At 35.1% G+C, this 15,181-nt stretch overlaps 1 protein-coding gene across 1 annotated transcript in view; it reads right to left on the bottom strand.

The window, feature by feature from the left end:
• Positions 1 to 15,181, bottom strand: part of RTN4 (reticulon 4) — a 66,213-nt gene that overhangs the window by 50,502 nt on the left and 530 nt on the right. The window lies entirely within an intron of this gene.

Below are 15,181 nucleotides of genomic sequence, written 5' to 3'. Positions count from 1 at the left end.
CTAAAGAGATTTCTTTTTTTTTAAGTAAATCACTTTTAAAAAGTAAAAATGGCTTTTTAAAAAAATTATTTATTTAAATTAGTTTCAAGTATACAGTATATTGTTTAGATATCTATATAGTTCATAAAACAATCCCCCCCAATTGCTCCCTCCCTCCCCTGGCCCTCCACCTAGCTATCATATTAATGCTAATTGCATTCTCTCTGCTGGGCGTGACCAACTACCAACTACTAATTTGTACTTCTTTAACCCTTCACCCCATTTTTCCAGCCCCCCAACCTCCCTCCCCTCTGTTTGTCACCAAATTGTCCACTATATTTGTGAATCTATTTTTGATTAGTTTGTTCTTTTTGTTCTTTAGATTCCGCATATAAGTGAAATCATGTGGTATAAAAGTGGTATGGCACTTCTTAATTTATTACTAGTCATTTAAAAAAATATACGTTATCATGAGCTCACCAATGTCTACATCCTCTTATAACTGAGTATTTTCCTTGACATGTTCATTTCAAAAAAAAAAACCTATTTATCAACCAAACATGTAATTGGTTAGTAAAATCAATAGTATAATTTATAAAATAAACAGCACTTTAAAACCATAAAGAACTGCTTCTAGCTATGAGAGTAATTATATCAGACTAACCCTTCCAACAGAACTATAAAACTAGGCAAAATATATGAAGCAACTGTCTTGAGACACTGGACAACAGGCACTACAGGAAGGAGAGTGATGCCTGAGAAGAGGGAAGCACAACAGATAAGCGGCCTGGCTTTCTGCCTGAAGGCACTTTCTGGTCTACGATACAGGGAAGAAGCAGCCAAGAATAGAACCCAAGAATGCTGTGCTCTTGCTGAGCTGAGGCAGCGGCTGAGTTACCTGGTATTTGTGGGGCAGGGTAATATACAAAGGAGCGCTACGTAGGCAAGGGCAGGGGTTCCCTTTAAATATTTGGCCTTTCCCTTCAAATACACAGCACAGAAGTCTACAATAGAGTTGTGAGCTGAATGGATATTCTGGAGGTCAGACTGTGCTAGAAGACCTGACCTAAAATTTTGACCAGAGTAGAGAGATCTCACTGAACACTCCAAGCATAAATGTGAAACCCCAGAAAAGGAACACGTTAAGAGTGGGGTTACTCTAACTCTAAAGTAAGGGATTCTCTAGACCAAGAGTCAACAAAACATGGCTCGTGGGCCAAACCTGGATTGAAAGATAGCCATGTCACTCATGTATGTATTGTCTATGACTACTTTTGCATTAATATGGGTAAAGAGTATTTAAGACAGAAACTGTTTAACCCACAAGCCTAAAATATTTACTACTTGACACTTAAAAAGTCAGCAGTTCCCTGTTCTAGACTCACTGTAACATTAAAATCAAGACTTGAAAAAATCAAGATGATTTGCCAGCAAATTAACTGCCTGACAGAACAAAACTAACACCACACCCATGACAACCAGTATAAAATAAAAAATTACTGGACGTGAACAGAAGCAAGAAAATATAAGCATAAATAAGAAAAAGTCAAACACAGAAATGATATAGATTTTGGATTAGCAAACATTAAAATATAAATTTAAATAGCTATTAAAACATTCCTAAGTATATACAGTAAAAGGTAGACATAATGAGTGAACAGAGAATCTTGGTAGAGAAATGTAGACTAAAAAAAGAACCAAATGAGATTCTATAACTGAAATCCCATTAAGTGAAAGAAAAATTCACTGAGGGGCTTAAGAGCAGATTGGACACTGCAGATCAATAAGATTAAAGAAAGCAACAGAAAGAAACTGCCCAAACTGAAATACAATAGAGGAAAAAAAGGTTTGGGGGAAAAAAGAATGAACAGTGCCTCAGGGACCTGTGAGATAATCAGGCATTGAAAGTGTATGTAATTGGAATCCCCCCAAAAAGGCTACAGTGACTGCTGAAGGGAAAAAGACACAGAGAGAGAAGGAAAAAAAAAAAAAAAAAAGAATTAAAGATAATGGACTAAAACTTGAGAATTGTAATGGAAAATACCAACTCAAAGATCCAAGAAATTCAAAGCAGGATAAATACAAACCACAAAGAAATCCAGTGTAGAGATCAAATTGTTGAAAACTAAAGATAGAGAAAATCTTAAAACAGGAAAATGGCAAGAGAACAATTTAAAAATGACCCGCCTTCTCAATGGAAACAATGTAATCCAAAAAACAGACAGCTTTTAAAATGATGAAAAAACTGACATCCTAGAATTATATAGTCATTCATCATAATTCACTGATTCTCTCTATTTGGAAAAATTTGTTTACTCCCTAAATCGGCAATACCCAAAAAAAAATACAGCAGCAGACATGCACAGAAGCAGCAAAACATTACAGTCACCCAACGCACGTTTCCAGGTGAGGTCAAATAAGAAAACCCTTGTTGTTTCAGCTCTCACTCAGACTGTAAACAAGCACTGTTTTTCAAGGCTATTTAGTACCACGTTTTTTCACATTTTTGTGCTTTCTGTTGGTGATTTTGATGTTTAAACTGGCCCCTAAGCATAGTGCTGAAGTGCTGTCTAGTGTTCTTAGCCACAAGAAGGCTGAGATACACCTTACAGAGAAAATAAACGTGTTAGATGAACTTCATTGAGGCATGAGTTACAGCACTGTTGGCCATGAGTTCAATGTTAATGAATCAACAATATCTAGTAAATAATGTGTCTTTAAATAGAAACACACATAAAACAAAGTTATGTACAGATCAATTTTTAAAAATGCTATGACTAAAGGTTCACAGGAACTTAACCCTGTATTTCCCCTAGGGGCAATAATTCAGTATTTGCTAATTCAGTGTTTTCTGTGATTTTATAAAACTTAACGACTGTGCATATCAACATTGAGTGTATTCATCAAAAATATTCTTGAAAAATAAAGATAATAAAGATATTAGATTAACAAAATATGAAAACAAAAGCTGAAAGAAATGATCACCAAGAGACCTGCACTACAAGAAATGTTAAAAAAAAAAGTTCTTCAGACTTTAGGAAAATGACACCAGATAAAAACCTGGTTCTTCACAAAAGAACAAAGAATGGCAAAATGGTAAATATATGAGTAGACACAAAATATTCTCATTTCTTAATTTCCTTAGAGAATAACTGATTTTTGAAGCTCAAAAAAATGACAATATGCAATATTTATAGAGACAATTTATAGAAGCAAAATATAAGACAATAAAAGCACAAAGGATGAAAGGGATACATAGAAGCATAAAAGAACAAACAGCAAGAACAAAGAGAAAACAGACAAATGAATTATATTAATAACAACAATGAATGTAAATGGCCCCAGTTAAAAGGCCGAGGTTTTCAGACTAGATAAAAACCCTATTACATGCTATTTACAGGACACACACTTTAAATATAAAAACAGGTTAAAGGATATGTCAAAGGATAGGTTAAAGGATAAGTCATCCAAGCACTTAGCCTACAAAATCTAGAGTGGCTATATTAATGTCTAGCAGAGTAGATTCAAAGACAAAGGAGAATTACTTTGAGATTATTAGAGATAAAGAGGGGGATCTGATAATGATAAATAAGTAAATAACACTAAATAGATATAACAACTCTAAAGGTGTATGGGAAAGGTAAACAGGAAATATATGAAGCAAAAACTAATGGAAGACAAGACAAATCTACAAATTTTATTTAAAATTTTTAAGAGCTCTCAGTTAATTGATAGACTACAGACACAGATTAGTAAGGATATAGATATTTAGACAACACTAGCAATGAACTAAACTGAGTTTTATAGAGCACTACAAACGACAACAGAATATGCATTCTTATCAAGTTCACATGGAACATTCACCAAGAGAAACCATTTCCAGGTCTATAATACAAGTCTCGATAAACTTAAAAAGACAAATCAGTGTTATGTTCTTTGGTCACATGAATTCCATCGAAATCAGTAAGATAAAAATATCTGGAAAATCCCCAAATGTTTCTAAAGTAAACTACAAAATTCTAAATAACCCATGGATCGAAGAATATATTAGAGGGGAAATTGAAGAATATTTTAAATAAAATAATGAAAATTTGTGGGATATACCTAAAGCAGGCTGAGAGAGACATGTATAGCTCTAAATGCTTTTAGAAGGGTTACATTCAAAGAGCTTCCACTTTATGAAACTAGAAGAGCAAGTTAAATCCAAATAAATAGAAGAAAATAATAAAAGCAGAGTAGAAACCGATGTTACAGAAAACAAGCAAACAATAGAGAAAAATTCCTTGAAGAGATCAATAGAATAGATAATCCCTAAAATGATCAAGAAAGAGATGAAAATGAGTATTGTAAATAAAAGAAGGACTATCATTACAAATCCTAAAAACTAAGGAAATAATATGAACAAGTTTATGCCAATAAATAAGACAACTTAGATGAACGGACAAATTCCTTGATGTATATTCATCAAGATAAAATAGAATTCCTTGAAAGACATACATTTCCAAAACTGACAGAGCAGAAATAGAAAGTCTGAAAAGCCCTGTATTTCTTAAAGGAAGTATACTTGTAATTTAAAACCATCTCCACAAAGAAAATCCCAAGCCCAGATGGCCTCACTAGTAAATCCTATAAAATCTAAAGATGCTTATACAAACTCAACATATAAAAAGCAAACACTTCCCAAAACATTTTATAAACTTATGCATTAATACCAAAAACAAGGACATTACAAGAAAATAAATTTACAGAAAAATATCCCTTACACCCAAAAAGCTTTAACAAAATATTAGCAAATTGAATCTAGCAATTTCATAAAAAGTATACTCATTACCAAAAGGGGTTTAATTGCAGGAATACAAGACTGGTTCAACATTTAAAATTAAACAATGAAGTTTACCACATTAACAGCCTAAAAAAGAATAGTCATATGATTGTCTCAAGAGATGCCAAAGGCCTCTAAATAAAATTCAACACCTATTTCACAAAAATTCTCAGCAAACTAGAAAAAGAAGGAAACATCCTCTACCTCAGGGTCAGGACATCTAGCAAAATTATGCAGCTAACATCATACTTAATAGTGAAAGACTAAACAAACCCTCAATGCATAGAAAAAAAGCAAGGAATTTTTACACCTTTTACGGTACTTGCCTTCTTAGAACATTTATAGCATAAAGATGAGAGGGAAAAGTAAAACAATCTTAACCTGCAGACAACAGGACTGTTAGAAAATCCTAATGGTTAAAAAAATCTACTAAACCCTACTAGAGTTAATAAATTAATTTAGGAAGGATTATAGGACGGATATAAAAACAGTATACAAAAAAAAATCACCGTATTTCCATAAACTAGCAACTAATAGAAAAATAAACATTTTTAACTATTATCATTTACAATAGCAACAAAAAACAAAATACACAGAAATAAATTTAAGAACAGAAATACAAAAGCTCTACATTGAAAACTACAAAACACTACTGAGAGAAATTAGAGAAGACCTAAGTATTATATATTTATCATGTTCAAGGACTGGAAGACTTTGTCAGGAAAGGGTTCTCTTAGTTCCTTGTGTTTCTGCGTTGCACGTCTTACGAGCAGAGGAATGGAGTACTGACTGCCTTTCTTCCTATCTTTTCAAAGATGTTTATATAGCAAACAGCCTTGGAGACAGACAGTGTCTTCCTCTTGCGCAAGAGGCAGGCATGCTTATTGTGAAGTATAAGATTCAGTTTCTCTAAGCCCAAGGTTGCTCTCCTGTGATATAACCCACAGCAAGTTCAAGTGTCACTTGGCCTTTTCCATGATGCTCTATGAAAAATGGGACTCAGGGAACCTATACAAGAAAATGCTGATACTCTGGCCATTATCATTGCTCTGAGTAATAAAGTCTCTTACCTCTGACCCAGGCATCTGTATCTTACTAGCATCCAAGAAACTATGGCAGACTAACTAAACCCTAAGATGTCAATTCTCCCCACACTGATCTCTAGAATCAATATAATACCAATCATATTCCCTGCAGGCATTCTATAGAGATGAACAGGTTGATTCTAAAATGTACAGAAATACAAAGGACCTAAAAAGGGCAATTTTGAAAAAAAAAAACAAAAACTTGTAGTCACCCTACTTGATTTTAGACTTAAAGTTGCAGTAATCAAAGCAGTCTGGTAAGGACAAACAGACCGACAGAACAATATATATACAGATGTCCCCAACTCATGATGGTTCCACGTAGGATTTTTTGACTTTATGATGGTGAAAAAGCAATACACATTCAGCAGAAACCATACTTCGAATTTTAAACTTTGTACTTCTCTTGGTGATGCTGGGCAGCGGCAATGCACATTGGGGAGCCACAGCTCTCAGTCCAGCATGCCATCAGGAGGGCAAACAACCGATACTCTACGGTGCATTCACTGTGTCAGGTGATTCTGCCCAACCGTAGGCTAATGTGAGTGTTCTGAGCACATGTAAGGTCGGCTAAGCTAAGCTACGGTGTTTGGTACACACACATTTTTTGATGATATTTTCAACTTGCCGTGGGTTTATGGGACAGAACCCCACTGTAAGGTGAGGAGCATCTGTATACATAAAGACACTTATGTGGTCAACCGATTTCGACAAAGGCACCAAAGCAATCCAATAGAGAAAGAAATTCCTTCCCAAAAAATTCTGCTGAGACAACTGAATATCTATATGGTAGATGTGGAACCACTTTGGAAAACGGCTTGGCAACTTTTTATAAAGATAAATATATACCTATCCCATGACTCAGCAATTCTACTCTTACTTATTCCACTATCTTTACCCAAGAAAAATGAAAACATATGCTCACAAAAAGGACTACACAAGAATATTCATAGAATTCTATTGTTTGTTAATATCCACAAACTATAAATAATCCAAATGTCCATCAACAAGTGAATGAATAATTAAACTGTGGTTTAGTCTTATCATGGAATACCACTCAACAGTAAAAAGGAACAAATTACTGATACCTCATCATCATCAATAAACCTCAAAAACATACTGAATGCAAATAACTGGACACAAGAGTACATACTGTATGATCTCATTCATATGTTCTATAACAGGCAAAAAAACTATGGTGAAAAAAATATGAACAGTAGTTGCTTGGGATTGTGGGACTGGGGAAAGGACAGAACAAGAACTGAATTGAATTGACTGCTAAAGGCCCAAGGGTTCTTTCCGAAATGAAGAAAATGTTCTATTTAACGGGGGTGTGGGTTAAGTGAGTAGATACATTTGTCAAAACATAAAATAGCTAAAACTTAAGATCTATGTATTTTATTGTAAGTTAAATCTTAATAAAAACATTAAAATTTTTAAATTTTAAAAAGTGTATGTGCATTCTTCAAAAATTTCAGAGAGCGTGCACAAACAAGAGAGAACTCATAGATAAAGAGACTTCTAAAACAACCCAATCCATTGTAATATGTGGACTCTATCTGTATTCTGATTTTTTTTAAACTGTTAAAAAAAAAAAAAGACGAGTTATGACATTCACTAACTAAATAACAGAAATTGTAAGCATTGGCTAGATATTTGATGATTTTAATTATTGTTAAATATATTGGGAAAATATCTGATTAAGAGTATTGTGGTTATGTTTTGCAAAAGAGTACTTAACAGTTTGCAAAATACATAATAAAATACTTACGAGGGTGTAGGACTGGCAAAGGGTTGTTTGTTGGGGCTCAGTGATGGCTAAATGAGGTTTCATTCACTATTCTGTCTTTCTTTATATTCGAAATTTTCCATAATGAAAAGTAAAAAATTTTTAAAATCTCTCCAAAATAGAGATAAGGCAATGTAAACATACTAATATTCTATTATACTGAAGCAATTTTAACCACAGTTTTACCCATAACTCTTTCAGCAGACCATTAAAATATGTTTGATTCTATCAGTGCTAATAAGCTTAACTTTAGCTCTTGCAAGATGTTTTTCATTAACATAATTTTAGTAAGGGGGACAACAGAAAGCTTGGTGGAACTGACTGGGTAAATGAGAAAGTTGTTAGGTGGTAGTTTTTCCTGTCCTTGTTCAAAAGTGGTATCTTACAGACATAATCCTTAAAGAAGATCTGTGTATAGTATAGATGGATCTGTAAGCTATAATGAAATACCTACCTGATCTTCTATATTCTAATTTTCATAATCCACTTTACATAAGCAAAAGCATCTAAAGTTTTTGAGTTTTATATAAAAATTAATTTCTATACAAAATTAAAATATCAGAACTTGGTACAAATAATAAAACTTTCTATAATTTAATGATATTGATTAATTGAGACTGAGAAGTTCTAAAGGCTATATATGAAAGAGATTTATATGATAGGTTTAGCATATCTGATAACCTCCTTAGAACAAAGAAAAACAAAATTTTTAAACAGTAAATTCCTTTGTTTTCTGAGATCAAAGACTCCAGTAGCTCTAAAAACTCTTTTTAATGCTTTAGTTCAGCTTCACCCATGGCTGTCAGAACACCGAGATAAATAAATTTAATAATGGCACCTTCCAATGAGTAAGTTTCCAGGTCAATCTGTAAAGTTGGGGAGAAAAAACGTGCAGACAAGATTTGGAACCCAAGTAAGGTCTTTTCTCTTTTCACAAAAGCTGCTGATAGGTAGTAAATATACGATTGTTCTTAAAGAACCACCACAAAACTCCTCTAATTTTAAGACAGCAGAAAATACTTTACAACAAGGGGCATATGTTTTGCCCTTAATCTGCTACATGTACCTCTTGTAAGTGCAATTCCTATTTATCTTTTTTGTCCCCATACTCAGTCCTAAACCTGGTACTAAAAAAAAAAAAAAAAAAAGTATAACTTTTTAATATTGAATTTCCAAGGGACTACCAATATCACCAGACAACTGCCAAATCTGTTTGAACAACTAAACTTGTCTCTGGTAATAATTCCATTAATAAGAACAAGCCATTAAAGAAGTAATGTTTTTTTAAAAACTAGAGGGCCATCTAAGTAAAGCATTCAGAGACTGCTTAAAAGTTAATCTAATTATTAGGACTATAAAGAATGTTACTTCCCTTCTTAAAACAAAATTTTTTTTGGAAATGAAAAAGCAAGAAGACATCTTTCTTCAACAGCCTATCTATAGTCAACTGAAAAGAGGAGGCCAAATATCTATATAGCCCAGTATTTCAAGTGTTTCATACTAAGCAGGTAGAATACTTAATATTTGTTTTAAAGCCTACATTTCACATAATTATGAGCTAAATTTTTTTAAAATGCATATTAAAAACCATGTGTTGGTAGAAAAATATAGATATCAATACTAAAAATATAGCAATTCTTTCCGAATTTAATCCATAAATGTAATGTAACCCACTATAATTCCAACAAAGGGAGAAGGGCTAGATAAAGATCAGACAGAAAATCATACAGGCATAGATAGCCAGGAAAAAATAATTCTGGAAAAGCCCCATCAACTAGTATTTTATTTTAAAAAGTTTGGTACTTATGCATGAACAAATAAATGGAACAGAAAATATTTCACCCACACTACACGTGACAAAAGTGGCACTTCAAAATAGTAAAAAAAAAAAAAATATGTTCGGACAAAGGGGAAATCATGTTGAAAAATAAAATTATATCATTACTTCGCTTTCTAGAAAAAAATAAACTTTAGAAGAATGAAATAATTAAATGTTGAAATGAAATCATAAAAATATCAGGAGAAAACATGGGAGAAATTTTTACAATCTTAGAGAAGGACTTTCTAAGAATTCCACAAAACGCAATGACTTTAATGACTAAGTCATAAAAGAAAATGATAAATCTGACTACATAAAATTTCTGCACAAAAAAATATACCAAAGGTCAAAATACAAACAACAAATCAGGGAAAACATTTTCAAGACATGACAAAGAGCTAATTTCCTTACAATAGGGTGAGCACTGCTACATCTATAACAGCAACAACAAAAGAATAAGCAAAAGCTGTGATCAGAAAAAAATTTACTGGCACTTAATCCTATTAAAAAATATTCAGAAATGTAAATTTAAAAGCAATCTGCTAAATCATTTATTAGTTTACCAATGTACTGTACTGATAAAAACAAAAGGAATAAGGTACTTTAACACATTAATGGTGGGAATATACGCTGGAACAACTCTTTGCAGTACAATCTGGCATTATCTATCGACATTTAAAACGCACTTACCTTTTGAACCAGTAATTCTACTTGTGTGAATTTATCTTACAATGCATATAACAGCATGTATACCTAAAGAAGTGTATACAAGTTTCCAGCAAAATTATAACAGGAAAAAAAGCTGAGAAACAACCTAATTAATCAATAAAAGACTGATTAAATAAAATATGGTACACCCATATACCTTGTATAGGTAAATAAATACAGGCTTTAATTCATAAGACTTGAAATTTTCATTGAGAAAATATTGTAGTAATTCTAAAACCACACAGAATGTGGAGATCAGTATTCATCTATAATTTTATATTCATTCAACAAATACCTGAGTGCCTACACCACATCTCTGTGCTCAGGAATGGAGATGTAATGTCACATAGTCCTTTTCCTCAAAGAAAAAGATATAGTCCCTTTCCTCAAGGAGTATACGGTCTGGTAGAGACTAAAGATGAGTAAGCATTCCATTACCATATATGTGGCATGGTATACACCATGAGGTAAGAATACAGTGTTATGGGAACACATGAGGAAAGCAACTTAAAAAACCAATAATCACCATGCCAACCAAGAAACAAAAACCCAGCAGCTTAAATGTGAAATTATCTACACCTCCTTCAGAGGTGAAAAGAAAGATGAGGCCATCAGTCTGAGAAGACTTCAACATCAGTAAAGCTGGGTCTCACCATTTTGCAGGCCTACATCCTCCAGTAGCCAGCCACAAAGGTCACATTCACCCATTTAAACACCACTGATGACTATGGTTCTGCCCCAACAGTTTCCATCCCTGGTGCTGTCGCCCCCAGGGAGACCTTCTAGAGACTATATTTAAAAACAGAAACAAAAAGTCTCAAAAAATATACTATAAGAATAGTGTATCTGCAACATTTACTTCTACTTAATCGGAAGTTCCAAAGAAGAATCAAAAAATATCCCTTTGGTTGGTACTTTTATCTTGGGCTAGCAAAGTACCTTTAAAATGTGCCATTCAAATTGGGGCCTTGCGTCAGTGTTTCAAATAAATTGCTTTTAGGTATATTATGAAATAACTACAGATAAAACGGAGCAAATTATCAGACAATAAATAATATGCTCCTTTTTAAAAATGTTTTATAAAATATAGTAAATCTTCCAAGTTTACAGGGATGTAGTGGTAAAATAGCATGTTTTCTAAATACTATTCCACATAATTCTATATTTATCAAAAATTCAATATATATTCATTACTTAATTTTAAAAAGGATTTCAGGGAGCTTGCTAGTTACTAAAAAGCACTATAAATTTAACAAGAACCAATCTGAAACATAACTCACTTTATCTATAAGGAATATATCACTTGTTCCCATCTTTTAAACCTAGTCAGAAAATTAGAAATGTCTTTACAAAAAAATTATTCAGAATCTCTAAATTCATCAGTTCTATTCCTTATGATTTGCTAAATAAAAATGAAAGGAAGGCAATGGATAGGGCATGGCACTGCTTTCTTCTTTAGCAGCATCTACTTCCTGAAAGTGTCCTATCACTTAAGATTTAAACTACATATCACTCAAAATTTAACATTTCTAATACGTGCTCCTATACTAATATAAATGATTATATAATAAATGATTTTATAAACGACTAATAGTTTTTAATCTCCAAGCCACAACCTATACTTAAGAGCAATATAAAACTCTATACGAATTTCCACTGCAATGAACAACTCTGGACAGTTTCTGAAATTGATTTAGTAAGTACCAACATTCTTTTCTTTTGCTTTTATATCCATGACCTCCAAGTCCTATCAATTCTTCTTTCTTAAAATCTCTTAATGACCTAACTATAAAAATACGGATTCACAGCCAATCAAAGAAATCAGGCTTCCCTTCTATTCTATTTTCACTGAATGGACTAGTAATGAACCAGTTCAGGCTCTACTCACCTGTCTCAGAATTACTGCAAAAACTATCTAAATAGTTCAGGTTTTTCTCGCCAATCTATCTTGAATATTGTCACCAATTCATTTTTCTAACACTGCTTTCATGATGCCATGGTTTCCCAATGCCTAACACAATAATTCAGAAAAGTGATGAAAAATAATAAAATGACTACATTTTAGAAAACAACAAAAAATTTTTGGTTTCCTAACATAAATTATTAAAAGCAAGAGCAACTGTAGATAGCAAATCATGGGTAAAAAAGTAGGATGATAACTCCTTGTCATTCACTACCCTTCAGACTGCAGATCTACCACACATTTCAATCTCAATAAACACTGGTTTAGAACAAAACCTGAGACCAGATCAACGTCATCCTTAATGATAATAGTTGCATTTCTCTCAACTCAATTTCTATCCAGTTTCCCTGGTATATCCTCAAAGTGTAGGGTAACCAACCAACCAACCAACCAACCATACACAATTGTCAAGCATCTACCAAATTCAGTAACATAAACCCTTTCCAGTCAGGCTGGTCTATACTTCTTAACCATGCTCTGTACATTTCTCACCTTCTTTGTCTTTAACGCCAGTCCTCTCGGTTCCTCTAAATCTTCAAAATTATACTTCTGCTTCAAAATCATCATTATTTAAGGAGCATATTTCTTACATAAATATATATTTTTTAAAACCAAACTTTTTTGCATGGCCCATCAGAAATCCCAAGTGATCTAGGTGTAGCCCATCTCTCCACCCTCACATGGCTCTCCTAGTTTTTCTCAGTAGTCTTCCTTAACTAGATTCTCAAACACACAAAGCTCATCCCTGACTCCAGGCTTTTAATTCCTAAGTTACTGGAAATTTTTGATTGCAGCCTCAGGAAGGCCTTTCTCAGTGCTGCCCTACCAACGGAGAATCCCACAAATCCCAATCATTTTCCATGCCATCAACCTGTTTATTTTCCTCATAATATCTGCCACTATTCTGAGTTCCTTATTTATGTACTTATCTTTACTCCCCCCAAAAGGAGCACACGTGTCTTGCTTATTGCTATACTCTCATAGCTCAAAAGCGTCTGCCTCTTTGTAGATAATCAATAATCAGCTGAATGAACAAACTCTTTTAAGAAATCTAGAGTCACTGAAATGGTTTAACTATCCATGACCATAATCACAATGCTCAATCAACACAGAATTGGAGGATTATGTAGAGTTCTTGGGAAAGCAATATTCTCTTACTTTGTCTTCCAAACTAGTAATTCAAAAGCCAAAATTCAAAGAGAATGTTGTCACCTCCTCGATCTCTAATGTTCAAAGAACATAATTCCTTTCTGATCCCATGAATACAAGATGACAAATTAGTATGCTTTTGTTAATCATTAAATTTCTCTTCTGCAAATTTCTTATTACTTTATATTTTTCTACCTCACCTTAGTTCCTCTCAACTGTTTTTTGGATTCAGAAAAAGGAAAGACTGAGTTTTTCCTCATCTTCTAATATCTTCTGTAGTGATGAGCGTTTTGAATAGTGTTGGGGAATGTCAATATCAAAATGTTATTCAGAAACATTACAATTGGCTTATTTTCCCATTGTAGATCAGGAGTGAATAGAAGAAAAAAAATTGTGATCTCAGATTAATTTTTTTCTAGAAAATGAACCATTTCTAAAATTCTACAATGCTACAAAGATTTCTCAGCAGGCAGTGAGACTACCTAATTCTTGACCTTTTATACATAAAGATCCTACTGATATGCTAGTGGATCACTTTCTTTCCCAAAAGTAAAAAGCTACTTGTTAATAAGTTAATTTGTCTAATAAGATGAACTCTTAATCTCTAACGAACTTGATTTTTTCTTCTAAAATAAACAATTCTCAAGACGAAATAGGTAATAAAACAATGTTCCTAAAAATTAAAAACATACAATCAGGTACTCATGTGAATGAAAAGACCTGAAAATTACTTACAGACTATGCAGATCTGTCTGTCGACCTAAAACATAACTTCTAATACATACTGTTTCTAACCAATATATGAACACCTGTCTCAAAACATTTCATTAAGTCCTACAAGTTCAATTGGCCTATTCCTGCAACGAATCCACAGGTTTCCCTTCTTAAGAATATCAACCATTTTGCTTTTTTTCTCTCTCTCTCTACCGTTACTCAATTACAGTGCATTAAAAGGCTAAACCTGTCCACAGCAATTTCTTTCACTCTGCAGGTGAGACGCCGGCAGAACTGCGCGTCCTCGGCACCCAACGCCCAGATCCCATTTCCCCGGCTCGGCTTAGCTCGTGGGGAGTCGCCACATCAACCCGGGTAAACTGGGCGGTGGCAGGACTTCACCAGAACTCTTTCCTTCCCAGTTCTCCACGCGCCACACCACTGGAGGCGCTCTCCCCTCACTGCAGTTGGGTCAACGTGGATGTTTTCCAACCGGCCAGCTCCCCACCAAGGCAAGAGGGGAGGACCCGGAGCTGAAGCGCCTGGGGGCCTCGCAGGCCAGGGAGGGGGTAGGGTGAGAAGGGAGGCCGGAGATGAATGCAGGTAAACAGACCAGCAGCGAAACTGTGCCGTTTCCCTAGGAGCAACCCAGGAGGGAAGACAAAAGATTACGGCGCCTAGGCCTTTCCATCCTCACTCCAGAACCAAGCCGGCCCAATGAATCCACCACCCTAGTACCTCGACACACACCCCTAGGGTGCCTAACTTCTGGGGCGCAACGGAATGGGGCTGAGAGGCAAGGACCGGGGAGCGGGAGGGAGCACGTGCTCTCCGATACCCGGACAGACAATAAAGAACAAGCCCGGGCTTCCTCTGCCGCCCCACCCTGCTCGCGGCGGCTGCCACCCGCGGGGCGCCTTCGTCCCCAGGTCCGCAGACAAAGCCCCTCGAGGCGCAGAGGAGGGCTCGGCCGGAGGCTGCATACAAAGGAGGGAGAGCTGGGCACTCACCCACAGAGCCTGAGGAGCTCCTGCGCTTGGGCGCGGCCGGGGTGGAGGGGGGCGCGGCGGGGCCGGCGGCGGCCGGGGTCCACGCGGGCTCGGCCAGGGAGCTCACGCCGGCCGGAGGAGGCGGGGGAGGCCGGGCAGGAGGC

Source organism: Pteropus alecto, unplaced genomic scaffold (genome assembly GCF_000325575.1).
Source record: "Pteropus alecto unplaced genomic scaffold, ASM32557v1 scaffold131, whole genome shotgun sequence".
Taxonomy (NCBI): Eukaryota; Metazoa; Chordata; class Mammalia; order Chiroptera; family Pteropodidae; genus Pteropus; species Pteropus alecto.
Note: the sequence above shows the minus strand (reverse complement) of the source record. Positions and strands in the feature narration are given on the sequence as shown.